We start from the raw sequence: 25,797 nt of genomic DNA on the forward strand, positions 1-25,797 counted from the left end.
CTTTTAGAGAGATAAGAAAGACTGCGGGAGGAATGTAATTAGGGGAGAAGAGCAAGGGGTTGGTTCCAGTCTGCAGTTTGCCTTCCCACTTCCTACTTCCACGATGGATGGAACGTCCGTCTAAATCCTCCAAGATATAGAAAGGGAGGAGAGTATCTGAAAGGGAAGACGTGATGCTACAAAGAGTGGATTTTCTTGGAAAGTAAAGTACATTAAATTTCAGCAAATTTTTGGATTAATGTAACCATGGTCACCTGAAATATAAACCACTCAATAGACTCTTGATCCTGTATGAAAATATGACAAAAACTATGATATTTTAAAAAATAAACCTAAAGGGAAAAAAACACAAGTAGAAATGCTAATAAATTTAGCTCAGATGTTTACATTATGCAAAATCTGGACTTTAGAAATACTTTATTTCAATTGTCTTTGACGAACTTCTGCTGCAAATATTCATATTAGCTATATATCCCCTTATCATAGGAAATTTTTAAAAATCAGGTCCATTATTTTTTAAAGTATTATGCAATAGATTATAACATCAGATTTATTATTTGAAATAGACAATTTTATTTTAAATATCATATTATAGAAATATTTTCAAATGCAAAGATTGAGATAGTGTTAATAAATAGTACTTTAAAATTGAATATAAGAACGCTCGATCTGTCAAGTAACTCATTATTCTAAATATAATAGGATTTCAATGATCTAGTTGTGAAGTAAAACTTAAAAGACAATTTTCCAAGCGAAGTTGTGTAGAAGTTATTGTACTCAGGACAATTTAGGTAGATGATGTAGTTTTAAAAATATTTTAAGGTTCCAGTCAGTCTTGGTATTAATTTTAATACCAATTTAAATGTTTCAAAGTAATAATTGTTTCATTGAAGAGTGCCTTTGCTACAACTGAGATTGAAAATGAAACCAGAGTAAGTAATCTTTGACTTTACTTGACAAAATTATAATGCAAGCTCTCCAGAGTTGAAAGAAACCAGAAATAAACATAATAAAATGTTTCTAATCTCCTGTCTCTGTATTTATGAATTCAAATTATAAGGAATTTCCCTGAAAGCTCCCTATAGAGAAAATGAGAACCACTCTTTTTTTCTATAGTTGTGGTTTAGGAATGTTTTCAGCATTGTAGATGATGTTAATAATGTCCAAGATTTTTATATCGCATCTCTAATTAGAAACTACCAATATCCACTAGGTAATTTAATCCCTACAGCAGCCATAAACTATTGGCAGAACTATTAATATTATTCTTGTTTCCATAAAGGAGAAGCACGAATCTTAAATAGCTAAATGGCCTTTCTTAGGTGATAATGACTATTTATTTTCAATTTCCTAAGCACTTTTTCACACCATTCTAATAAAAACATAATTCATAAAACTACAACTAATCAAGTGATTTATTTATCTTCTGTTATGGAAGGCAAATAATTTGGTACTGGAGAATAAGTGGTAAATAAGATAGATTTCCCATCTTGAGGAGCTCACAGTCAAGAAGAGCTATAGGACACACACATAAATGCTTTATTTTTATACCGTGTAGTCCATGGAATTTGATTTAATCACAGCCTTTACCATAATGAAATTTGTTTAGTAATTTATTTAATTTATTGTAATATTATTTATGTGTATGTAATGCAGGATTAAGTTATTTAGTTAAGGCAATATGAATAATTGAATCTTAATAATCGACTATAGAAAAGTTAATACCTAAATAAAGGAGTTTTCATTGGAGTTCATAATTATAGAAGAAATATTTGCATTTTTACCAGACAGCCTATGGAAGGGAAAGGTTGTACTACATAATAACACTGCATCATTATAAATAGATCAAGGTAAACAAATATAATCACTTGAAATATCAGTCAAAGACATAAAGGAACACAAAAATTTACACTATCTTTTACAGACTTATCCAAATAAAAATATTTTTAAATAAACATTTCTCATGTGTGTATATGTATGTGCCTGCACATACATATTAGGGGTAGGTTATTATTTTGTAAATTAACTACAAGGCTTTTTGTGTTATATTTGTGCTTTCACTTAGTTTTAGTTTTTAAGATTTTGAGAAACAAAGAAAAAAATGAAGAAAACTGTAAATAGTCATTCAATAAATATTGTCATAAACTTATTCTATAAATAAACTATACTTATATTCCTCAATATTTGCCAAATATTAAAGAATTACAGATCTGAGAGGATCCACGTAGACTTTTAAATTCAAGCCTAAGGCTATCAAGATATTTTAGGAAAATGCATAGAATTCAAGATGAGATGATTTCTCTCTATACAAATTAGAATAGATAACCAAAGGTTATCAAATATTGAATAAAACCAAAAGCATCAGATAAAGGATAATTTTTAAAAAACTGATGCCACGAGAGAGAATAGACATGGAGAATGAAAGTGAAGAATAAAAGAGAAGTATATTTTAATTTTAAGAGAAAGAGAGAGAATAAAGTCTCTCTATCTCCCCAAAGTTGCAAACTTATCTCCAGGTATTGGATGGAAAATATTTGTAATGTGACACACTACCTTCATAACTATACTCTGCGGGATGGATTGCTGAAAAAAATATCTTACATTAAGTCCTCATAAACACCAGGCCTTTCCCCTAATTTTTTTCTTGCCAATGCCATGCCGAGTATTTTGACTTCCGGCTTTCAGTACTATTGCAAAGATCTAATATACTTATTCAGTCAGGATGTATAAAGCACATCATTTGCAATATTCAGTGAAAATACCAAGTTTAGTAAAACACACCAGTCCTAAAGGAATTTATTCCCCACTGAAGGAGGTAGGCAGTGAATTAAACAACTAAATTTTAGTGTTACAATTCTTTTAAAGAGTTAAGATAAAAATGTCAGTCAGAGAGTTAACAACACGTGAACATTGCTAGAAATATTGAAGAAAAACTAAATTTCCATTTTGTATACAGGGAAAGGGGACATTCTAGGCAGAGAAAATATCATATTCAAAGGTATAGAAGATTTATGATACATTTCCAGGGACTCGTAAGTCATGTTAGAACACTGGTTCTGGAGCAGACGACTGGGTTGAACTCTGACCGCTGCCATTTATTAACTATGTGATGTTGAGCAAGTTTTTTAATATCTGTGGGCTTTGTTATCTTACCCGTAGAACTGGAGTACTAATGTTTTCTATCTCATAGGGTAGTCGTGATTTTTTTAATGTAGTAATATATGCAAAGTGCTTAGAAGGGAGTTTGCCCCAAAAAACCATTCAAAAAATGTTAGCTATGTATGGTCAAAGCATAGACCATGTACTGAGGTATAATTAATAGTAATTCTGTAAATGTAGATAGGAGCCAGATCATAAATCACTTAAACACTGAAGTAGGAAGTGTGGACTTCATAGGAGACTGCTGATTATTTAAAAGAAATGATCTAATTCTTATTTTAGAAACATTATTTCAATAGTAGTGAGAAAATAGATCATAGGCAAATGAGACAAAGGAAAGGAAAATAGATAGGAATGTATGCTATTAGAGGAACTGAAGAAATTTATGAGAGTGGTATTGATAAAAAATAGAAAGTTCTGGAAATTCTTTAGGACATAGCCATAACTTAGAGACCTATTGGATTTGCATAGTGTAAGACGATGAGGTTTAATTGTGGAACTATGTTTAGGTTAATTATAATGATCTACAGATCATCCTCAGAAGGAAAAGAGGACTTAGAAGAGATAATGAATTCAGCGTGGAGCATATTTAGATATTCATGGGCCATTTTAGAGAGGAAATACCAGGAATATTTTGACTATTTGGATCTGAAACTCAAAAGATAGCAAGGGCTCTATTTATGTTCACGATCAGAGATATCAGTGCCCTAGTTAATTACAGTACTCCAAATTTCTATTCAAAATTCCAGATCAGTATAATAAATCTATCTATGTTTCAATATCTTCGTTTGGTTTCCTATCAAGACTACAATACTTTTTTTTTTGTTGTTGTTGTTTTTTTTTTTTTTTTTTATTAATGTTATGATGGATTACAAGCTTGTGAAATTTCAGTTGTACATTTTTGTTAGTCATGTTGTGGGTACACCACTTCCCCCTCCGTACCCTCCCCCCACCCCCCCTTTTCCCTGGTAACCACCGATCAGATCTCCTTCTCAATATACTAATTTCCACCTATGAGTGGAGTCATATAGAGTTCGTCTTTCTCTGACTGACTTATTTCGCTTAACATAATGCCCTCGAGGTCCATCCACATTGTTGTGAATGGGCCAATTTCGTCTTTTTTTATGGCTGAGTAGTATTCCATTGTGTATATATACCACATCTTCTTTATCCAATCATCAGTTTCTGGGCATGTAGGCTGGTTCCACGTCTTGGCTATTGTAAATAATGCTGCGATGAACATAGGGGTGCAACGGACTCTTGAGATATCTGATATCAGGTTCTTAGGATAGATACCCAGTAATGGGATGGCTGGGTCATAGGGTATTTCTATTTTTAACTTTTTGAGAAATCTCCATACTGTTTTCCATAGTGGCTGTACCAGTTTGCATTCCCACCAACAGTGTATGAGGGTTCCTCTTTCTCCACAACCTCTCCAACATTTGTCGTTCTTGGTTTTGGATGTTTTTGCCAATCTAACGGGGGTAAGGTGATATCTTAGTGTAGTTTTGATTTGCATTTCCCTGATGATTAGCGATGATGAACATCTTTTCATGTGTCTATTGGCCATATTCATATCTTCTTTTGAGAAATGTCTGTTCATGTCCTCTGCCCATTTTTTGATCGGGTTGTTTGTTTTTTTGTTGTTAAGCAGTGTGAGTTCTTTGTATATTATGGAGATTAACCCTTTGTCGGATAAGTGGCTTGTAAATATTTTTTCCCAATTAGTGAGCTGTTTTTTTGTTTCAATTCTGTTTTCCCTTGCCTTGAAGAAGCTCTTTAGTCTGATGAAGTCCCATTTGTTTATTCTTTCTATTGTTTCCCTCAACTGAGGAGTTACAGTGTCTGAAAAGATTCTTTTGAAACTGATGTCAAAGAGTGTACTGCCTATATTCTCTTCCAAAAGACTTATTGTCTCAGGCCTAATCTTTAGGTCTTTGATCCATTTTGAGTTTATTTTGGTGTGTGGTGAAAAAGAATGGTCGATTTTCAATCTTTTGCATGTGGCTGTCCAGTTTTCCCAGCACCATTTGTTGAAGAGACTTTCTTTTCTCCATTGTAGGCCCTCTGCTCCTTTGTCGAAGATTAGCTGTCCATAGATGTGTGGTTTTATCTCTGGGCTTTCAATTCTGTTCCATTGATCTGTGGACCTGTTTTTGTACCAGTACCATGCTGTTTTGATCACTGTAGCTTTGTAGTATGTTTTGAAATCGGGGATTGTGATTCCGCCGGCTTTGTTTTTCTTGCTCAAGATTGCTTTAGCAATTCGTGGTCTTTTGTTCCCCCATATGAATTTTAGGATTGTTTGTTCAATTTCTGTGAAGAATGTTCTGGGGATTCTGATTGGGATAGCATTGAATCTGTATATTGCTTTAGGTAGTATGGACATTTTAACTATGTTTATTCTTCCAATCCATGTGCAAGGAATGTCTTTCCATCTCTTTATGTCATCGTCAATTTCTTTCAAGAAAGTCTTGTAGTTTTCATTGTATAGATCCTTCACTTCCTTGGTTAAGTTTATCCCAAGGTATTTTATTCTTTTCGTTGCGATTGTGAATGGGATAGAGTTCTTGAGTTCTTTTTCTGTTAGTTTATTGTTAGTGTATAGAAATGCTACTGATTTATGCACGTTAATTTTATACCCTGCTACTTTGCTGTAGTTGTTGATTATTTCTAATAGTTTTTCTGTGGATTCTTTGGGGTTTTCTATGTATAAGATCATGTCGTCTGCAAACAATGCGAGTTTTACTTCTTCGTTACCTATTTGGATTCCTTTTATTTTTTTTTCCTGCCGAATTGCTCTGGCCAGCACCTCCAGTACTATGTTGAATAGGAGTGGTGAAAGTGGGCACCCTTGTCTTGTTCCTGTCCTCAGAGGGATGGCTTTCAGCTTTTGTCCATTGAGTATGATGTTGGCTGTGGGTCTATCATATATGGCCTTTATTATGTTGAGGTACTTTCCTTCTATACCCATTTTACTGAGGGTTTTTATCATAAATGGGTGTTGGATCTTGTCGAATGCTTTCTCTGCGTCTATTGAGATGATCATGTGGTTTTTGTTTTTCATTTTGTTGATGTAGTGTATCACGTTGATTGACTTGCGGATGTTGAACCATCCCTGTGTCCCTGGTATAAATCCCACTTGATCATGGTGTATAATCTTTTTGATGTATTGCTGTAATCGGTTTGCCAAAATTTTGTTGAGGATTTTTGCATCTATGTTCATCAGTGATATCGGCCTGTAGTTCTCCTTCTTTGTGTTGTCCTTGTCAGGTTTGGGGATCAGAGTGATGTTGGCTTCATAGAATGTGTTAGGGAGTTCTCCATCTTTCTCAATTTTCTGGAACAGTTTGAGGAGAATAGGTATTAAGTCTTCTTTGAATGTTTGGTAGAATTCTCCAGAGAAGCCGTCTGGTCCTGGACTCTTGTTTTTGGGGAGGTTTTTGATTACCGTTTCTATTTCCTTACTTGTGATTGGTCTATTCAGATTCTCCATTTCTTCCTGATTCAGTTTGGGGAGATTGTAGGAGTCTAGGAATTTGTCCATTTCTTCCAAGTTGTTCAATTTGTTGGCATATAGTTTTTCATAGTATTCTCTTATGATCTCTTGTATTTCATTGGTATCTGTTGTGATTTCTCCTCTGTCATTCCTGATTTTATTAATTTGCGCTTTCTCTCTTCTTTTCTTGGTGAGTCTGGCTAGGGGTTTGTCAATTTTGTTAATTCTTTCGAAGAACCAACTCTTTGTTTCATTGATCCTTTCTATTGTCTTTTTTGTTTCAATATCGTTTATTTCTGCTCTTATTTTTATTATTTCCCTCCTTCTACTGACTCTGGGCTTTGTTTGTTCTTCTTTTTCTAGTTCTGTTAGGTGTCGTTTGAGGTTGCTTACGTGAGCTTTTTCTTGTTTAGTGAGGTGAGCCTGTATTGCGATGAATTTCCCTCTTAGGACTGCTTTTGCTGCATCCCAAATGATTTGGTATGTCGTGTTCTCATTTTCATTTGTCTCCAGATAATATTTGATTTCTTCTTTAATTTCTTCAATGATCCATTGTTTGTTGAGAAGCGTGTTGTTTAGTCTCCACATTTTTGCACCTTTCTCTGCTTTTTTCTTGTAGTTGATTTCTAGTTTAATAGCGTTATGATCAGAAAAGATGCTTGATATTATTTCAACTCTCTTGTATTTATTGATGTTTGCTTTGGTTCCCAAAATATGGTCAATCCTTGAGAATGTTCCATGTGCACTTGAGAAGAATGTGTAACCTGCTGTTTTTGGATGAAGTGTTCTATATATATCTATTAAGTCCATCTGGTCTAATTTTTCATTTAATTCTATTATTTCCTTGTTGATTTTCTGTCTGGATGTTCTGTCCATTGGTGTTAATGGTGTGTTGAGGTCCCCTACTATTATTGTATTGTTGTTGATGTCTTCTTTTAGTTCTATTAAGAGTTGCTTTACAAATTTTGGTGCTCCTGTGTTGGGTGCGTATATATTTATAAGTGTTATGTCTTCTTGGTGGAGAGTCCCTTTTATCATTATATACTGTCCCTCTTTATCTTTCTTTATCTGTTTTGCTTTGAAATCTACCTTGTCTGATATTAGTATAGCGACACCTGCTTTCTTTTGTTCATTATTAGCTTGGAGTATTGTTCTCCATCCCTTCACTCTGAGTCTGTGTTTGTCTTTGGGGCTGAGGTGTGTTTCCTGGAGGCAGCATATTGTTGGGTCTTGTTCTTTGATCCATCCTGCCACTCTGTGTCTTTTGATTGGGGAGTTCAATCCATTTACATTTAGAGTGATTATTGAGACGTGGGGGCCTACCACTCCCATTTTGTGTCTTGTTTTCCGGTTTTTTTCAGTTTCCTTTGTTTCTCGTCCCATGGTTTAATCTGTTCTGATGTAGAGCTGCTACTCTCTGTTGTTGTCCTTCTACTTATCTCCTCTGCTCTTGGTTTTGTAGCCCCTTTCCTTTTTTGGATTTTTCAGGAATGAGGGTTTTCCTGAGGATTTCCTGAAGAGGAGGTTTTGTGGCAATGAACTCCCTTAATTTTTGTTTATCTGGGAAAGTTTTTATTTCTCCATCGTATTTGAAGGATATTTTCGCTGGGTAGAGAATTCTCGGCTGTAGATTTTTGTCCTTCAGATTTTTGAATATATCATTCCACTCTCTTCTAGCCTGTAAAGTTTCTGCTGAGAAATCTGCTGATAGCCTTATGGGGGTTCCTTTGTAGGTTAGTTTCTTTTGCCTGGCTGTCCTTAATATTTTCTCCTTGTCGTTGACTTTTGCTAGCTTCACTACTATATGCCGTGGAGTTGGTCTTCTTGCATTGATAAAGTTTGGAGATCTATTGGCTTCTTTCACCTGAAGATCCATCTCCCTCACCAGATTTGGGAAGTTCTCAGCCATTATTTCTTTGAATAGGTTTTCTGCCCCTTTCTCCTTCTCTTCTCCCTCTGGTATACCTATAATCCTTACGTTGCATCTCCTAATTGTGTCTGATAATTCTCGGAGAGTTTCTTCATTTCTTTTAAGTCTTGCTTCTCTCTCCTCCTCTGCCTGCAACAATTCTATATTGCCATCTTCCAAATTGCTAATTCTTTCCTCCATATTATCGGCCCTACTGTTCAGAGCATCTAGATTTTTCTTAATCTCCTCTATTGTGTTCTTCATTTCCAATATTTCTGTTTGGTTCTTCTTTATCGTATCAAACTCTTTTGTGACATAGCTCCTGAACTCGTTGAGTTGTCGGTCAGAATTCTCTCTTAACTCATTGAGAATCTTAATGATGGCTGTTTTGAAGTCATCGTCATTTAGGTTATACATCTCATTTTCTTTGGGATTGTTTTCTGTATATTTGTTGCTTTCTTTCTGTTTTGGAGATTTAATGTATTTTTTCATATTGCTTGATGTTGTTGATTTGTGCCTCCGCATGGAAATAGAGTTTAGTTGCTCCTTTCACTTGTTTCAGCTGCTGTGGTGGGAGGAGCAGCTGTTTATATTTCACCAACCAGGAATCCTGTCCGTAGTTGCTAACTGGGCCTGGGCCCCTCTTCGTAGCCACAGTGGCCCTTTGGATTCCCTCCTCTGCCGTGGGGGCTGTCACAGGGGGGCTTCAGGCTGCAGGTGCCTACTGTTGCAGCCCACCTAGATGTGCTCTCTCCTTGGGGTCTGCAACGGTGTTATGGGCTTTTCCAGCAGCCAGGGGTGGGATCACTTATATTTGTCGCTCCGTTGCTGTCGGCACCCACCAAATCTCACTTGTCCTCTATAGGTCGCAGGAGAGCTATTGGCATCTTCTACAGTCTGTGGTTAGTACACCTAGCTATGCTGCTTTTGCCCTGGGGTCTTCCAGCCTTGTGGCTGGCGGCTGGGTGCCTTCTACTGGTGCTGTGCAGAGGCTTTCCCTAAGGCTGCTGTGAGCCTGTAGGGTTTCCCCCTAGGCTACTAAGCTGGGTCTCTGGAACTCTCTCCAGCCCCAGTCCTCTCTGAGATCTCCAGCAATCCCTAGCCTCACGGGGTGGGCAACGGCAGCTGGGGGTCGCCCCGCCCTCAGGGCTTCTCTCCTGGCCTCTGCCGGAGCCGTGAATGCTGGGCGTGGCCCCTCTGCTAATGGCAGACAGAGAGTTTTGTCTGCTGCCCGGGCGGAGCTCCGGCGTTTCCCCTCCGGGTCGCAGGACCGGCCTTTGAAAATTCCCCCCACCCCGGTCCTCTCCGAGGTCTCCGGCAATCCCTAGTCCCACGGGGCGGGCAACGGCAGCTGGGAGATCTCCGTGCCCTCCGTGTCTCTCTCTGGGACCCTCCGGGTGCCCCGAGCACCAGGCTGGATCCCCCCGCCAATGGCGGGGAGAGACTCTCCCCGCGGGCTCAGGTGTGCAACTCCAAAGTTTCCCTCTGCGTTTAGGAGTAATTGCAGGGGGTTTAGGTAGGGTTCTGGTCACCTGTTTCCACCGTCGCTCCTCTGTTGTGTTTTCGCTCCTGCCCTAGACGTGCGTGGATCCTCTGGGGGCGTCCGTTGGAAGAAAGCCGCTTGCGGGTACCAGGCTGCCCGTCGGGGTCGGAGAGCCCTCACCTATTTCCACATCCTCCCGGAGGAAAGTCCATCCGCCTTCTGATGTATAGTCGCGTGGGTGTCTCAGACGTCCTGAGATGCTGTCTGGATATCCTTTGTCAAGCGATAAGTGTCCAAATAATTGTAGACTCGAAGGGCGAGAGACAAAGAGGACTACTCACGGCGCCATCTTGGCTCTTCTCTCCAAGACTACAATACTTTTAAGTTATTGTTTAAGGTTAAGTTTTCCCCATTACAAAAATACACAGACGATGAATCTGCAGTTCCATCTAAGAAGTAAAATACTGTAAGGGGCCTGCAATGTTGGTGTCACCCGTCTGGCATGATTCTAAGAGATTGCTCTTAAACGTGTTACTTATACGTGTAGTTACCTCTCCATATACAAATTAAAATAACACTTTCTACTATCATAGAGAGGCAAGATTGTAACTTTAAGACATTTAACCAAGGTTTTCTGAGTGAACAAAGAATATGTTAACAAAACGGTAATTAACAGAATGAAAAACAATTGAGAGTCAAATGGTTGGAATATGTCACTGTGGTTTCTTCATTTCTTAAGGGTGAGTTATTCTAAATATCTGAAGTGAACTTTCCAGTCGAAGTTTTTTTCGGTGGTTAAATGTACAGGTCACTGTATCTTACTACATGTCAATATCTATAAATATAATTAAATGTAATTGCTTTATGCAACCTACTGCTTTTGCATGCATTCATCTCTTTGTTGGATTATAACCTCCACAGAGGCAGGCATTTGTGTACTAGATCAGATCCTTTCTCACAAGCTCAAAGAAATCATTCCTCAAATTCAATCAATTTTCTCCTGCTTCTTGTTTTCTTGTGTTAGTCAGGTTTGCTGCGATAACAAAAGCCTCAAGATGTCAGTGATTTAAACAAAAAATTTATTTATTATTCACAGTCGATAGTAGCCGCTGTGCTTTTGCTGTAATGGCTATGGGTCTGCTTAGCTTTGCACATGCCGTCTCATGCTGAGGCCCAGGATGAAGTTGCAGTCGCTCTCTGGGACAGGTCTGCTCTTGTGAGGAAGGAGAAATCAAATGGAATCATCCAGTATGTGCTGTTTGGGCTTGCTTCTTTTGCTCAGCAAAATGCTTTTGAGATCAACCACATCCCTGTGCGCATCAATAGCTCATTTCTTTATATGGATGAGTAGTAGTATTACATTTCACAAATATATCCAAGTTTGTTTACCCATTTACCTGTTGATGGGCATGAGCTGTTTACAGATTTTGACATTTATGAATAAAGCTGTTATGAACATCCACATAAAATAATTTATATGAAACTAAATTATCCTTTCTCTTGGACAAATACCTAGAAGTGGAAATGCAAAGTAATGTGGAAATGTATGTTTAACTTCATAAAAATTTACCAAATTATTTTCCAAAGTTGAAATATTTTCCATTTCCACTAACCATGTATAATTGGTTGCTTCACATATTTACCAACACCTGATATTACCAGTCTTTAATTTTAGTCATTATTTATGTAGTAGGATGTATTGTTATACAATAGAAGTTTTGATTTGCATTTCTCTGATGACGAATGAGGTTGAATGCCTATTTGTATCTTTATTGGCCACTCATAAAAGTTCTTTAGAGAAGTACCTGATCAAATATTTTCTCCATTTTTGCTTTTCTTGTCTTATTTTTAAAGATTTTAAAGGTTCTTAATATCTTCTGTGTACAAGTCCCTGTCAGATTTATGTAGTCTAAAAAAAAATTCCATTTGTGTATTTTTAATTTTTATTTTCCTAGTCGTGTCTTTAAATATAAGATATTATGTTGATTTATTTATCCATTTTTTATTGGTTCATGGTCTTCGTCTTCTATCTAAGAAGTTTTGCTTGCCCCAAAGTCATGGAGATTTTTTCCTGTATAATTCTCCTAGGAGTTTCACAGTTCAGTTTGGGCATTTAGATCTGTGGTCCATTTTAACGTAATTTTCATATACGGCATGAAATGACTTTGACTTTTGAAGTTCATTTTTTCCATAGAAATATTCAGTAGTTCCTGTACAACTTGTTGAAATGAATGTCATTTCCCCAGTAAATTACCTTAGCACCTTTAGCAAAGGAAATGGTGAGAGAGAATGAATGAGTAAAAGGAATAATTAAACAAAATTGAATAAAGGTGCACAGAACTGCATTAAGGGAATATCATTGGGAGTGCTGAGTTGTCCAAATGACTCCAGAAGACGAGAATGGAGAGGTGAAATATTTATTTGTTCAAAATTAAAAATAAGAAAATGAAAGAAAAAATACGTTATAAAGATCACACTAAGGAGACGAATTAAATTGTTTTTTTCTCCATAAATTCGGTGAGGATGCCTTGAAAGGTAATTAAGCCTTGGCACCACTATCCCAGAATTAATTGTTGGTTGTGAAAGGGTAACTGCAGCCTGGCTGGATGATCTTTAAGAGGGTTTTCTATTGACTCTGCACTTGGTGCATCTGTTTGTAAAATGATAACTGGAGATGATACACCCTTAAGGGCGGTGGGTCCAGTAGGGCTAACAACAAGGATAAGACCAATGAACTCATGCAAGTTCTGCTTCACAGAAAGTGGACCCAGAAGCCACACATCTCGGCATGTGTCTGTAGTGCCTGAATATGCAAAGGCTGAGTGTCTAAGCAGCTCTAGGGTCTACCAAAGACACTTGTTGGCAGATGTGGAACATAAGTAAATTTTTGATCATCCTATAATTCTCTGCTTTTCAGTAGTTTTGAAAAGGAAAATAGCTACCCAGAAAATATTCCTTGAAATTTTTAATTTGGTAATGTATTTTTAAATGCATTAAATAAATTTATTTAAGTGATTCTGTCATAGTAGTGATCACACATAATATCCCAGAAATACCAAGAAGAACAGATTAGTGATATGTGAGGAAATTACAATGTGTATAAATTTCTGAATAGTAAATATTGTATAGAAAAATAACAAAGAGGTAACTCCATCTATTCCAATTTCACTCTGCATGGCTTAGCATCATATATGATTGAATTAGCATGATGCATTTTTGCCACTGCCACTACATACTGAGTATTTTTTGTTTTGGGGTTTTTTTTTGCTGAGGAAGATTTGCCTGGAGCTAACATCTGTTGCCAATCTTCCTCTTTTTGCTTGAGGAAGATTCACCCTGAGTTAACATCTGTGCCAATCTTCCTCTATTTTGTATGTGGGTGGCTGCCACAGCATGGCTGCAGACAAGTGGTGTAGGTCCGTGCCTGGGAACCAAACTTGGGCCACAGAATCTGAGGGTACCAAATTTAACCACTCGGCCAGGGGGCTGGCCCCCATACTGACTGTTTTAATTAGCTACATTATTTCATTTAGTTGTTATGGAAACCCAAGATTGAGGATATTATGGTGACATACATAAGAAAACTGAAGTTCAGAGGGATTGAATACATTTACCAGCTGCTAAACCGGAAAAAGGCGTGCAAACTCAAGATTCCCTGACTGAGAAGTTTGCATTCTTGCCACTGTATCCTGCTGTCACTCATTAATGTCATGATTAATATGGGAAAGGAGAAACATTTGGAGCCAAATGATAGATTGTGGTTCTTTTTCACACACCCCGGGCATGTGGGGCACCGTTAACTCATGCTATACCCCCCAGATATTTGCCTGGATGACTCACTGATCTCATTTTTGTATGTGAACAAATACTGCTTTCTCAGTGAAGTTTATCCTGACCACCTAATTGTCTACTGCAAACAGTCACGCCTGCCCTCATGCTGACAATCGCACTTAACTTTCTTTACTTTTCCTGTTTTCTTTAGCACACAAGATCTTCTAATATACCATTCCATTTAAAAATTTATTATACATTTTTTCTGCTACCCCAAACAGAATATAAGCTCCAGAAGGGCAGAGATCTTTTATTATTATTATCATTATTTACTTATGTATCTAGAACATTATATGGCATAGAGTAAACAATAATTGTTTTTTAAAGATTGGCACCTGAGCTAACAACTGTTGCCGATCTTTTCTTTTTTTCTCCTGCTTTTTCTCCCTAAATCACCCCAGTACATAGTTGTATATTTTAGTTGTGGGTCCTTCTATACATGGCATATGGGACGCCACCTCAGTGTGACCTGACAAGCGGTGCCATGTCCGTGCCCAGTATCCAAACCAGTGAAACCCTGGGCCGCTGCAGCCGAGCACGTGAACTTAACTACTTGGCCACGGGGCCGGCCCCAACAATAAATTTTTGATGAAAGGAGAAAGGCAGAGAGGGAGGAAGGGAGAGAGGGAAGGAAGGAAGGGAGAGAGGGAAGGAAGGAAACTGAGAATACAGGAATTAAGGAGAGAATAATTGTATTCTTTTCTTAAATTGGGTATTTCTTCCTAGAACTGTCATTCTGTTTTTACCGTAAACATTTTATTATCAAAATTGAAATCTAAGAAACAGTATTTAAAATTTAGTGAATTTTATCTCTAATTATAATTTTTATAATTATATAAATGTGCCACATTTGCCTCATAGATGATAGTCACGTCAGGCTATTTTATCTTAAAGGGCGATCTGTTTTGGCTCAAATTTTACTTGCTTGACTAAATCATTTAATGTGATTCTGAAAGTACTGTTGTGACACCAACTTTCCAAATGAATTATACATTCCCTCAGTGCATTGCACTGAAATATCATTTCCCATCTTCCTGACAGATGATAACAGAAGAAAGCCATCATGACAAAGAATGGGGACGCTCACAGAAGTCAAAAGGCAAGATCAAAATAAATAGTATCAAAGACAGAAGTCAGAGATGTGAGAGAGTCACAAAACGTGAATGATGCCGCCATGTGACAAGAGTGGCAGTAAATTCAAAAAGACTTAGAAGTTCTTTAGTCAAATGTGTGACAGGCCTTCCTTTCTGCATTTACACCCCTATGGTAATACGCCTCAGGATTCCTTAGAGGGGATATTTCCGACTATAGTGCTTTGTAGCTTGTGGGGTTAAGAATCCATCATGATATACACCTGGGATCCTGCAGGGCTTCACTGATTGTTAAGGCATATTCCACAGATTTGATTATCTTACAATTTAATCTGAAACTACATTTTGATAGAGTCTCGTGAGAAAATAGTCTAATCTTTCATCACACTAAGATGCCTTTGCCAGTTTTATAAGGCATACCTTTAAAAATGGGAATTGCCCTCTGAATGAACGTAAAGCTATCCAGGCTAATAAAGAAAGACAACTTGTACCTGATAGCTTGATTCTAAATAGTCCCTCCAAAAATAAATACCATACTGCATCCAAAAATACAGAGTTCTTGTTATGTGTCGCTAAATCAAAAGTGTAATTAGCTGGCAGCATTTTAATTAATGTAGAAAAGAGATACATTATTGAAAATTTATCGAAATAATTCTTGATAAATACGTTCTGATGTAAGAGTACAGTTTTGGTGTGATGGTTTTCTCTCTGCTTCCAGGGACAAGAGGTGAAGTGCATATTGACTGAACAATAAAGATGGAGATAATTGAACTGTAACTCTTGAATCACGTCTTTCACCAAGTTGAATGTTATAGTTACCCTGTCTTAAAATGATATTTATTATATCTTAACTCCAGCATCTTAAGCTACTAGAGTGTTTCAACATCTGTCCTGTCAGTGAATCTTATGGATAGAAACATGGCTTGAAAACCACATTTAAAGGTCAATCAAGGTTCCCATTACCAGTTTCTGATCTTTTACTTTGTCATGTTTAATTACATGGTAATATAGTGTGCTCTCTCTTTCCATTTGAATTTCTGTTTAGTAAAAATAAGACAATGGAATACTGATGATGTGACACATTGTAACATTCCCTAGGCATATGTGTTTGCTACTGCTGTTTCTTTTGGAGGCAAGCAGTAATAAAAGCTAGAGAAATAAGTCAATTCTACTTTATTTTATATAAGATTTTGGCAAATAGATGTAGAGAAATTCTTGGACAATGAGCTAATGTAGACATTCTTATTTTCTTACAGAAAATATAAAATGAAGGGATATAATCTTGAAACTCTCTTGAGGGTTGTTATGAAAAGGTCCATGTACAATGTAATTTCAAGGCAGGGAAAAATTAAACTTTGATTTGTTTGCATTTTTTCCCATAAGCCAAAAATATTGGAGCAACTGTGAGCATTGTGAGGGCCTGTCTATGTTGAATAAACTTAGAGATAGATTATGAGACTACTCTCTTAATAACAAGTAAAATCCCTTTAATCTTGAATAAAGCCTTTTAGTTTTCTATAAGAGAACACACAAAACTTGAGAGATGTAATTTTATAAATTCATGCTAAGTTAAAAGTTAGAACTAGAAGGCTGCTAAATTAATTTTCTCTATGTATCTATCCTAACATCAGTTACTTAACTTAATGTGAAGAACTAAATGATTCACAAAGTGATTAATTTTTGGCTATTTATTCTGGTACTATGCACGAAATATTCTATCAAACTCTGTATATAGAGAAAACAAATTTAAACTGAAGGTAAACCACTCTAGTTATTTTTAAGTTGTATTAAATTTATATCCCAATATTACTGATATATTTTGTTTAAAAATCACATATGTACACATACATGCACATGTGCACACATACATACATGCACACACAAATGCAATCGAGGGAGCAAAATCTATCCCATTGCATACATTTATGAGAACTGTAGCCAGCCTTGCTTCTGTCTTCACTGGTCAGTGAACTCTGCCCTTGGGGTGGTAGCCGGACTCTTCCCAAACGCCACTGAGCAGATATCATTAAGGCATTCTCAAATGCATGCTTCTGCGGAATTTTTTTTAACAACTTTATTGAAGTATAATAAATGAAAATTGTATATATTTAAAGTGTACAAGGTAATGTTTTGATATACGTGTACACTGTGAAATCATTACCACGATCAAGTTAATTAACGCCTCCATCACCTCACATACTTGCCTTTTGTGTGTGTGTGGGGTTGGGAACACCTCAGATCTTTTTCTTTTTGTAAATTAGTTACCTATTTCCTTTCCCAGTGTCTATTGTAATATTTTTCTTCCATATTTTTCTTATTGCTATCCAGTAATGCAATTGAATTTTTACATTTTGAATTATAATGTTGATCATGTACTTAATTATTTTATTATTTTGTATAGTTTGTACGTTCACTTGGGTTTTCTATATAGACAATATTTTCCCTAAACATAATTTTTTCTTATAAAATGCCATTTTTATTTGAAGACTCTAAAATCTCTTACTGTATTGATTGTTGCCTCCAATATGTTGGTGAATAGTGTGGGCAGGTGTTGTTGGCCCATGGATTTAACAGCAATGATGTGGGATAGTCTCCAAGATGGATGGTGTTGGCTAAGAGTTGTGTATAGAAAAATAGTGATTGAGTTAAGAATCTCCATTTATTTCCTGTTTGCAAATAAAAACTTGATCATGAATTAATATCGACTTTTTTACAAGTTTTCCTACATTTAGGGTAAGATAATGATACTGATGCTTTTCCTAATTTAAACTATTTTAATTGAAAATTATAGCATTCCTCACATAAAAATCTAGTTGACAGTGATTTTGTTTTCATTAGTAGACAATTTTTTAGGGCAGGTTTAGTTTTACAGAGATATTGTACAGAATGTACACAAGAGTACCCATATACCCTTCTACCCTCCACTAGTATCTCCTATTATTAATACCTTGCATTAGTGTGGTGCATTTGTTGCAATTGATGAACCAATACTGACACATTATTATTAACTAAAGTCCATAGTTCACATTACAGTTCAATCTGTGTTGTACAGTTCTATGCGTTTTAACAAATGTATAATGTCATGTATCCACCAATAAAGTTTCATAAAGAATTGTTTCACCACTTCGTAAGTGCCTTGTGTTCCACACATTTACCCCATCCTATCTACTTGAACTCAACAACCGCCGACCCTTTTACTATTAGTTTTGCCTTTTCCAGAATATCATATAGTTGCAATCACATAGTCTGTAGCTTTTTTAGACTGGCTTCTTTCAGTTAGCAATTGTGTGGACTGAAGTGTGTCCCCCCAAATTCATATATTGAAGCCCCAACTACCAATGTGACTGTAGTTGGAGATAGGGCCTTTAAAGAGGTAATTAAGGTTAAATGAGGTCATAAAGATGGAGCCCTAATCCACTATAACTGTGTCCTTGTACAAAAAGGAAGAGGCAACAGATGTGCAAGCAGAGAGGAAAGGTTAGGACACAGAGAGGAGGCAGCTGTCTGCAAGCCAAGGAGACAGACCTCAGGAGAAACCAAACCTGTCAACACCTTGATATTGGACTTCTAGTCTTCAGAATTGTGAAAAAATAAATTTCTGTTGTTTAAGCCATGCAGTCTGAGGAATTTTGTTATGGTCGTTCTAGCAAACTAATACAGCAACATACATTCAAGGTTCTGCAACGTCTTTACATAGTTTGATAGCTCATTTCTTCTTTTTAAATCCATTCACCTATTGAAGGACATCTTGGTTGCTTCTAATTTGGGGCTATTATGAGTAATGCTGCTATAAACATTCATATGCAGGTTTTTGTGTGAACGTATGTTTTCAACTCACTTGTGTAAATATCTAGGTAGATGATTGCTGGATTGTATGATAGGCTGATATTTAGCTTTGCAAGAAATTGCCTGTCTTCCAAAGTGGCAACACGCGAAGTGGGTACCATGTGCATTCCCACCAGCAGTGAATGACGATGCATATTGCTCCCCACTCTCACCAGCATTTGTGTTACAATTATTTTGGATGTTAGCTATTCTAATAGGCCTGTGCTAGTATCACATTGTTATTTTAATTTGCAATTCCCTAATAACATATGATATTGAGCATCTTTTTATATGCTTATTTTCCATCTGGATATTTTTGGTGAAATATCTGTTCAGATTTTTCACCCATTTTGTAATTTGGGGATTTTTTTAATTGTTGAATTTTAAGAGTTCTTTGTATATTTTGGATGCCAGTTCTTTATCAGATATTCAAATATTTTCTCATAGTCTGTGATTTCTCATTTTACTCTCTGAAAATTATCTTTCAAAGACCAGAAGTTTATAATTTTAATAAAGTCCGACTTACTAATATTTTATTTTATGTATTTCGTTTTGAATGTTTTATCTAAAAAGGCTCATTTCATTTTTTTGCATGTGGATGTCAGTTTTTCTAGCATCATTTTTGAAAAGTCTATACTTTCCCCACTGGATTGTCATTGCTCTTCATCAAACATCTGTCGATTTTATTTGTGTCAGTCTCTTTCTGGGCTCTCTATTCTGTCTCACTAATCTACTTGTGATCTTTTTTTTTCTTTTTTGCCAATATCACAATGTCTTGAGCACTATAACTTTATAGTAAAGCTTAGAAGTCACTGTTGCCAGTCTTATATACGTGTCTCTACTTTAACTGGTAGCACAAAATCCCAGACCCACACCCGTGAATATTTGCCTTTTTATGGAATCCACAGTGTCTATTTCCTTTTAAAATTACCAGAAAAATGTTAATGTGTTTTCAAGGTCAATAATTTATTACTTTGTCACGCATTAATGAATTTATATGCCCATTCTTATTCTTTTCACTTACTTCCATATTCTTGATAAAGTACACTCTTCAGTAATTCTTTTTGTGAGTGTATGACTGTGGGTGTATGTACTCCCTGTGTTTCTGTATATCTGAGAATGCTTTTATACTTTCTAGAGTGAATCTAATTTATGATTCTTATATTTCTTCATGTAATTCTAGCTTGCAGCTTTATCTTGTGTACATTTCTAAGTATTTGTTTGCAGTCTCTTTTATCTTGCCATCCTTCCCTAGCACTTGCCTGATATCCTGAGGATAGGATTCTCTGGGAGCCTCAAGGATGTCAGTTCAAAACTAGATCTTTGTGTTTCTGCTCATGATGTCTGAAATCCAATCACTCAGACTGTGTGTGTTTGACTCAGTTCCTGGCAGTAAGATTGTTCTCTGTCTTCCATCTTCTTTAGGCAACACACTGCTTAAAGTCATGTCCCCAGGTAGTGTGGAAAACAGCTCTTTTTTTCTTGAATAAGACAACTACCTCTTCCTGCCTCCACTTTGGCTGAAGTCCCAAGTTTCGCATCCAGCTCATTTAGTATCAAACTCCCGAAGAGGGAAAGGCTCTCACCTGCCCTGGCTTTCTTCAACACTCGTAACCCAGGAGATCCACAGTGTCTACCCTCTCATATGTTTGTGCATATTTGACCTGTTTCTGGTCTAAAAACACATTTGCTTGTTTTTGAGTGCCTCTCTTACCATTCTTTTTGACATATTATATTTATAAAATAAGTATGCATTTCAAATCACATATTCATTTCCTTAAAACAATTTTACATGGAAACCCCTGAATTTTTTTCTAACAACTAGAAACATGATTCCCAGAAAAAAATTCACATAGATAAACACACACCCTCACATTTTTTAAGATATAACAGTTTTCATAATACAAAGTATAAATAATATAATTGTTATTTTTATTTATTTATTCCTATTTACATTTCATAATATAAAATAACCAAAACAAATAATAACTCTTAGAGCCACTACCAATAAAATAATTATGAATGAGTACCTGTTTCTTAGTCCAGGGTAATAGAAACTATGATATACATGTTAATATAAATATAAGGTAAAGAATAATAATTGAAGTCATAAATTTGGATATGTGTGTAATTCCCTCTTGTCCTTGCACTTTATTTTACAATGTGTTGAGGAAACACAAATTAACTAGAATTTAGAAAGGAATTAAATAAAATAACAGGTAATTTAGTAACAGAACTTTTTGAGTAACTATTTTAAGTGTAGTACATGAATGAAACGCTTCCAGAGTTCTTAGAATTCCGACGAGGCTTTTTTTTGGCTTAGTACTAGATTTTGTATTGCTTTCAGTAGCCTGTAGAAGCTGGTCCACTCTATTTTAGCTTACACTGCAGCAAAATCAAAGTCATCAACTCATTCACCCACTCACTCATTAAACAGGTATTCATGTAACATACAATGAACCAAGCACAGGGGATGCAGAAGTCAACACAACAGATAAAATTGTTGCTACAATAGCATTTAAAATCTAATGGAAGAGAAAAACATAAATAGCACAAAGTTACGCAGACACATGTAAATATACAAATGTCAGATGGGAATAAGTTCTATGAAGCAATATAAGCTGGGTAGAGAGATAAAGAACAATCAGTAGAGATGTGATTCCACCATAGAGTTTTCAGGCAAAGGCTCTCTGATAGACATTTACAGAGAGCAATAAATAAAGTGAGGAAGAAATCATGGAGTCATTTTGAGAAAGAGTGTTCAAGCTATAGAAAGGCAAATGTAATTGCTTTGAGGAAAGAGCATGATTGATGTGTTGCAGATACTGTGGGGAGAACATGGGCTGGATAGAAAGAGTGAAGAGACTAGTGATTGAAGATGATTTTGAAGAAAATGGAGAGATCAATCTACATAAGGAAATATAAAGAAAGGCAGGATATTCATATCTTAATATGAATGACATAGAAAGTCCATGGAGGGTTTTGAACAGAGAAATGTCACGATCTCAAATAAATTTTATATAGTAATTTTACCTGTCCTTTAGTGGCAAGACAGGAAATAAAGGGCAAGATTGAAACCTATTTATGGTAGTTTTGATAAAGGCAGTAGTGGTGGAGGCATGAAGCAATGGTCAGATTCTAGATGCATTTCAAAAGTAGCTATGACCAGGTTAGATATGACTGTTTTTCCGAAAAAGAGAAGAGTCATCAATGGCTCTAAATAATTGGTGATGGATAAACCAGAAAAAATGGAGCTGACATTACCTGGAAAGGAAATAACTAGGGGATCAGAACGTTGCATCTGGGGGACAGAGGAATTAGGGGTTCAGTTTTGGATAGAGTATGTTGGAAAATTTTGTCAGATATCCAAATGAAAAGGTGAGTTTGCAGTTGACACATGTATCTCAAGGTCAGGGGAGAAGGTTGTACTCGAGATATAAGAGATATAAATTTGAGTGTCAATAAGATGGGGATATTTAAAGGCATGGGACAGGATTAGATGATATAAAGATTGATATCATATAGAGACAACTTCAGAGGACTGAAACATTAGAGAAGCCAATGACTGGAGATCAGGAAGATGACAAGCAAAGGAGATGAGAAAAATAGGGTATCAATTTGGATAGATCCTGAAATAAGATTAGATTTCAGCAGTTTTTCATTTGGGAAGTGATCCAAGAAAACTTTGATAAGGAAGTGAGGAAGTGAGAAAGTGAAAGGAAAGAAACCTCTAGAGATATATAGTATTGTGAAGCAACTTACCACTGGAAAACTTTAAGACATGCACTTCAAAAGTATCCCACTCAGGGTATAAGGAAACTGATGAAAGATATGTCTGCCAACTCTTCTCACTAATTGATTGAAAGTTCCACTAAGAAGCTATTAATTTCTCCACATTGCTGGCTTGCACACTAATGTTCCTTGATGAGGCAATTTCACATTATAATGATATCAATCTCACCAAACTGATCACTAAGATCAATGTTATCTCTATCAATGTAACAAGTGGAATTTGTTTTGGAAAGTAGATGAAGTTATTTCAAAATGTGTATGGATGATAAAGAACAACACATTTTTTTCTTTTTAAATTCATATCTTAATAATTATACAGGCTATTAACTATATATGTAATATAACATACAATCCTATCCTACAATCGTACACTAATATACATATAATCATGTATAATTACATAATGCTTTCTTAAAAATTATTTTTGTGTTTTAATGAAGACACTACGTTGTGGAGCTCTTCACAGTCTTAGGGATAAGCACAATACTTGCAAAACTGGAAGTTCTATGAATTGGTCAATCTAAAAAAAAGGAAAGAATAAAGAACAAGAGTTACCATACCAGATATGGCAATACACTACTAGCCTTAGTACTATAAATGAGATTCTATTGGTAAAAAACAGAAATAAAACTAACAAGTGGAAGAGAATACATAGTTTTGTGACAGACTCATGTACCTATGGAAACTTAGTACACAATAAAGATAACATCACAAATCAATGACAAAAGGATAGACTTGCTTAGCAAATAACTTTGGGAATACTTGCTCACCATACAAATAAAATTAGATCTCGATTAACATCATATGCAAAAGTGAACTGAAGATTGTCTTGAAATTTAAATAAGAAATATAAAATTATGAGAATAATAAAAGTATTAGAGAATATATTTTATGAGTCATAAAAAATGTCTCATAGAAAGTTCAAACACAAACAATTAAGGAAAATATTAATCAATGGGATCACATCAAGCTCTAGAAGTTTTGATTTGAAAAGACACAAAGTCTAGCTTGTGTCTAGTATCGTTCATCATCTGTTTCCTTGCTGATGTTCTGCATAGCTTTTCTATCCAATATTGAAAATGGAGCATTCAAGTCTTCATCATATAAATTGACTTTTATAAAACATCTATCTTTATCTTTAGTAACATTTTCTGTTTCAACATCTCCTGTGTCTGATATTTTTATAGCCACTCCTACTTTTCTATGGTTGCTGTTTGCATGATATATCTTATTCCTTCCCTTTGCTTTTAACCTATTTGAACCTAACTCTCTGTCACCTTTGGATATTATTTTCTTCTTATCCAGTCTGACAATTCCTACTTTTTGATTTGATTGTGTAAACTCTTCACATTTAATATTATTATTGATATAGCTGTACTTGAATCTGCCATTTTCCTTTTTCTTTTTTCATATTTTCTATGCCTTTTTATTTTTATGCCTCTGTTCCTCATTCAAAGCGTTCTTTGTATTAAGTGAACATTTTCTAGTGTGGGAGATTTTTGATTACTGATTCAATCTCCTTACTAGTATTTAGTCTGTTCAAATGTTCTGTTTCTTCCTGATTCCCTCTTGGTAGGTTGTATGTTTCTAAGAATGGATTGAAGACTTAAGTAATAAAACCTGAAACCATAGAACTCCTAGAAGGAAACATAGGAAGAAAGCTTCTTGACATGGGTCTTGGCACTGATTTTTTTTGGATACGATACCTAAAGCACAAATAACAAAATCAGAAATAAACAAGTGAGACTACATCAAACTAAAAAGCATCTGCACAGAAAAGAAACAACAGAATCAAAAGGCAACCTATGGAATGGGAGAAAATATTTGTAAATCATATATCTGATAAGTGGTTAAGATCCAAAATATATAAAGAACTCATTCAACTCAATAGCAGAAAACCAAATAATCCAATTAAAGAATGTGCAAAGGACCTGAATACAGATATTTCCAAAGAAGAGATTCAAGTGGTCAGCAAATATATAAAAAGGCACTCAACATTGTTGGTCGTCAGGGAAATGCAAATCCAAGCAACAAGGAGACATCATCTCATTCCTGTTAGAATAGCTATCATCAAGAAGAGAAGCGATAAAAAATGCTGGTGAGGATGTAGAGAAATGAGAACCCTTGTACACTGTTGGTTGGAATGTAAATTGGCACAGCAGATATGGAAAACAGTATGGAAGTTCCTCAAAAATGAAAAATAGAACTACCATACGACCCAGCATTTCCACTTCTGGTATATATCTGAAGGAAACAAAATCACTATGTCAAAGAGATATCTGCACCCTCATGTTCATTGCAGCATTATTTACAATAGCAAAGACATGGAAACAACCTAGGTGTCCATCAACAAATGAATGGATATATACAATGGACTACTACTTAGCCATATAAATAAGGAAATCCTGACATTTGTGACAACATGGATAGATCTTGAGGGTGTCATGCTAAGTGAAACAAATCAGACAGAGAAATATATATAACATATGATCTCACTTTTATGTGGAATCTAAAAAAATCCCAAGTGCATAGAAGAAATCAGACTTGTGGTTGCCCAAGGTAGGGGATGGGAGATGGGTACTTGGGATGAAGTTGGTTAAAAGGTAAAAAATTCCAGTTACAAGACAAATAAGCACCAGGGATATAATGTGCAACATGTGGACTAGTTAACAATGCTGTATCATATATTTGAAAGTTACTGAAACAGCAGATCCTAAAAGTTTTCATCACATGGAAAAATAATATTTTTTGTAACTATATGAGGTGATGAATTTTTTACTCAACTTATTGTGGTAACCATTTTGCAATATATACCTATGTCGAGTGGTTATTCTGTACCCCTTAAACTTATAAAATGTTTTATGTCAATTACATCTCAATAAAATTGAAAGGAAAAAAAGTACTTCATTCTGGTCAATAGGCACAGACCTAAACTCTAACTTCAGATTGTGAACTTTGGTACTGAAAAAAGTTTAAAATTGGACTCTCAAATTTCTGGGGTATTGAAATCTAAGAACATTGGCATAAAATTCAGGAACCTTGAATTCCAGTTACATATTGTACAGATCATTATTTATGAAACATAAAATGAGTTAAGTGATCCCAATTTCTTTTCAGGTAAAGTGAGGCTAATGCAATGTGGCTATGAACTGAGAGGTATCATAAATATTAATGAACAATGGATTATCTTAAATAATATCTTTTATTA

Source organism: Equus quagga, chromosome 9 (assembly GCF_021613505.1).
Source record: "Equus quagga isolate Etosha38 chromosome 9, UCLA_HA_Equagga_1.0, whole genome shotgun sequence".
Lineage (NCBI taxonomy): Eukaryota > Metazoa > Chordata > Mammalia > Perissodactyla > Equidae > Equus > Equus quagga.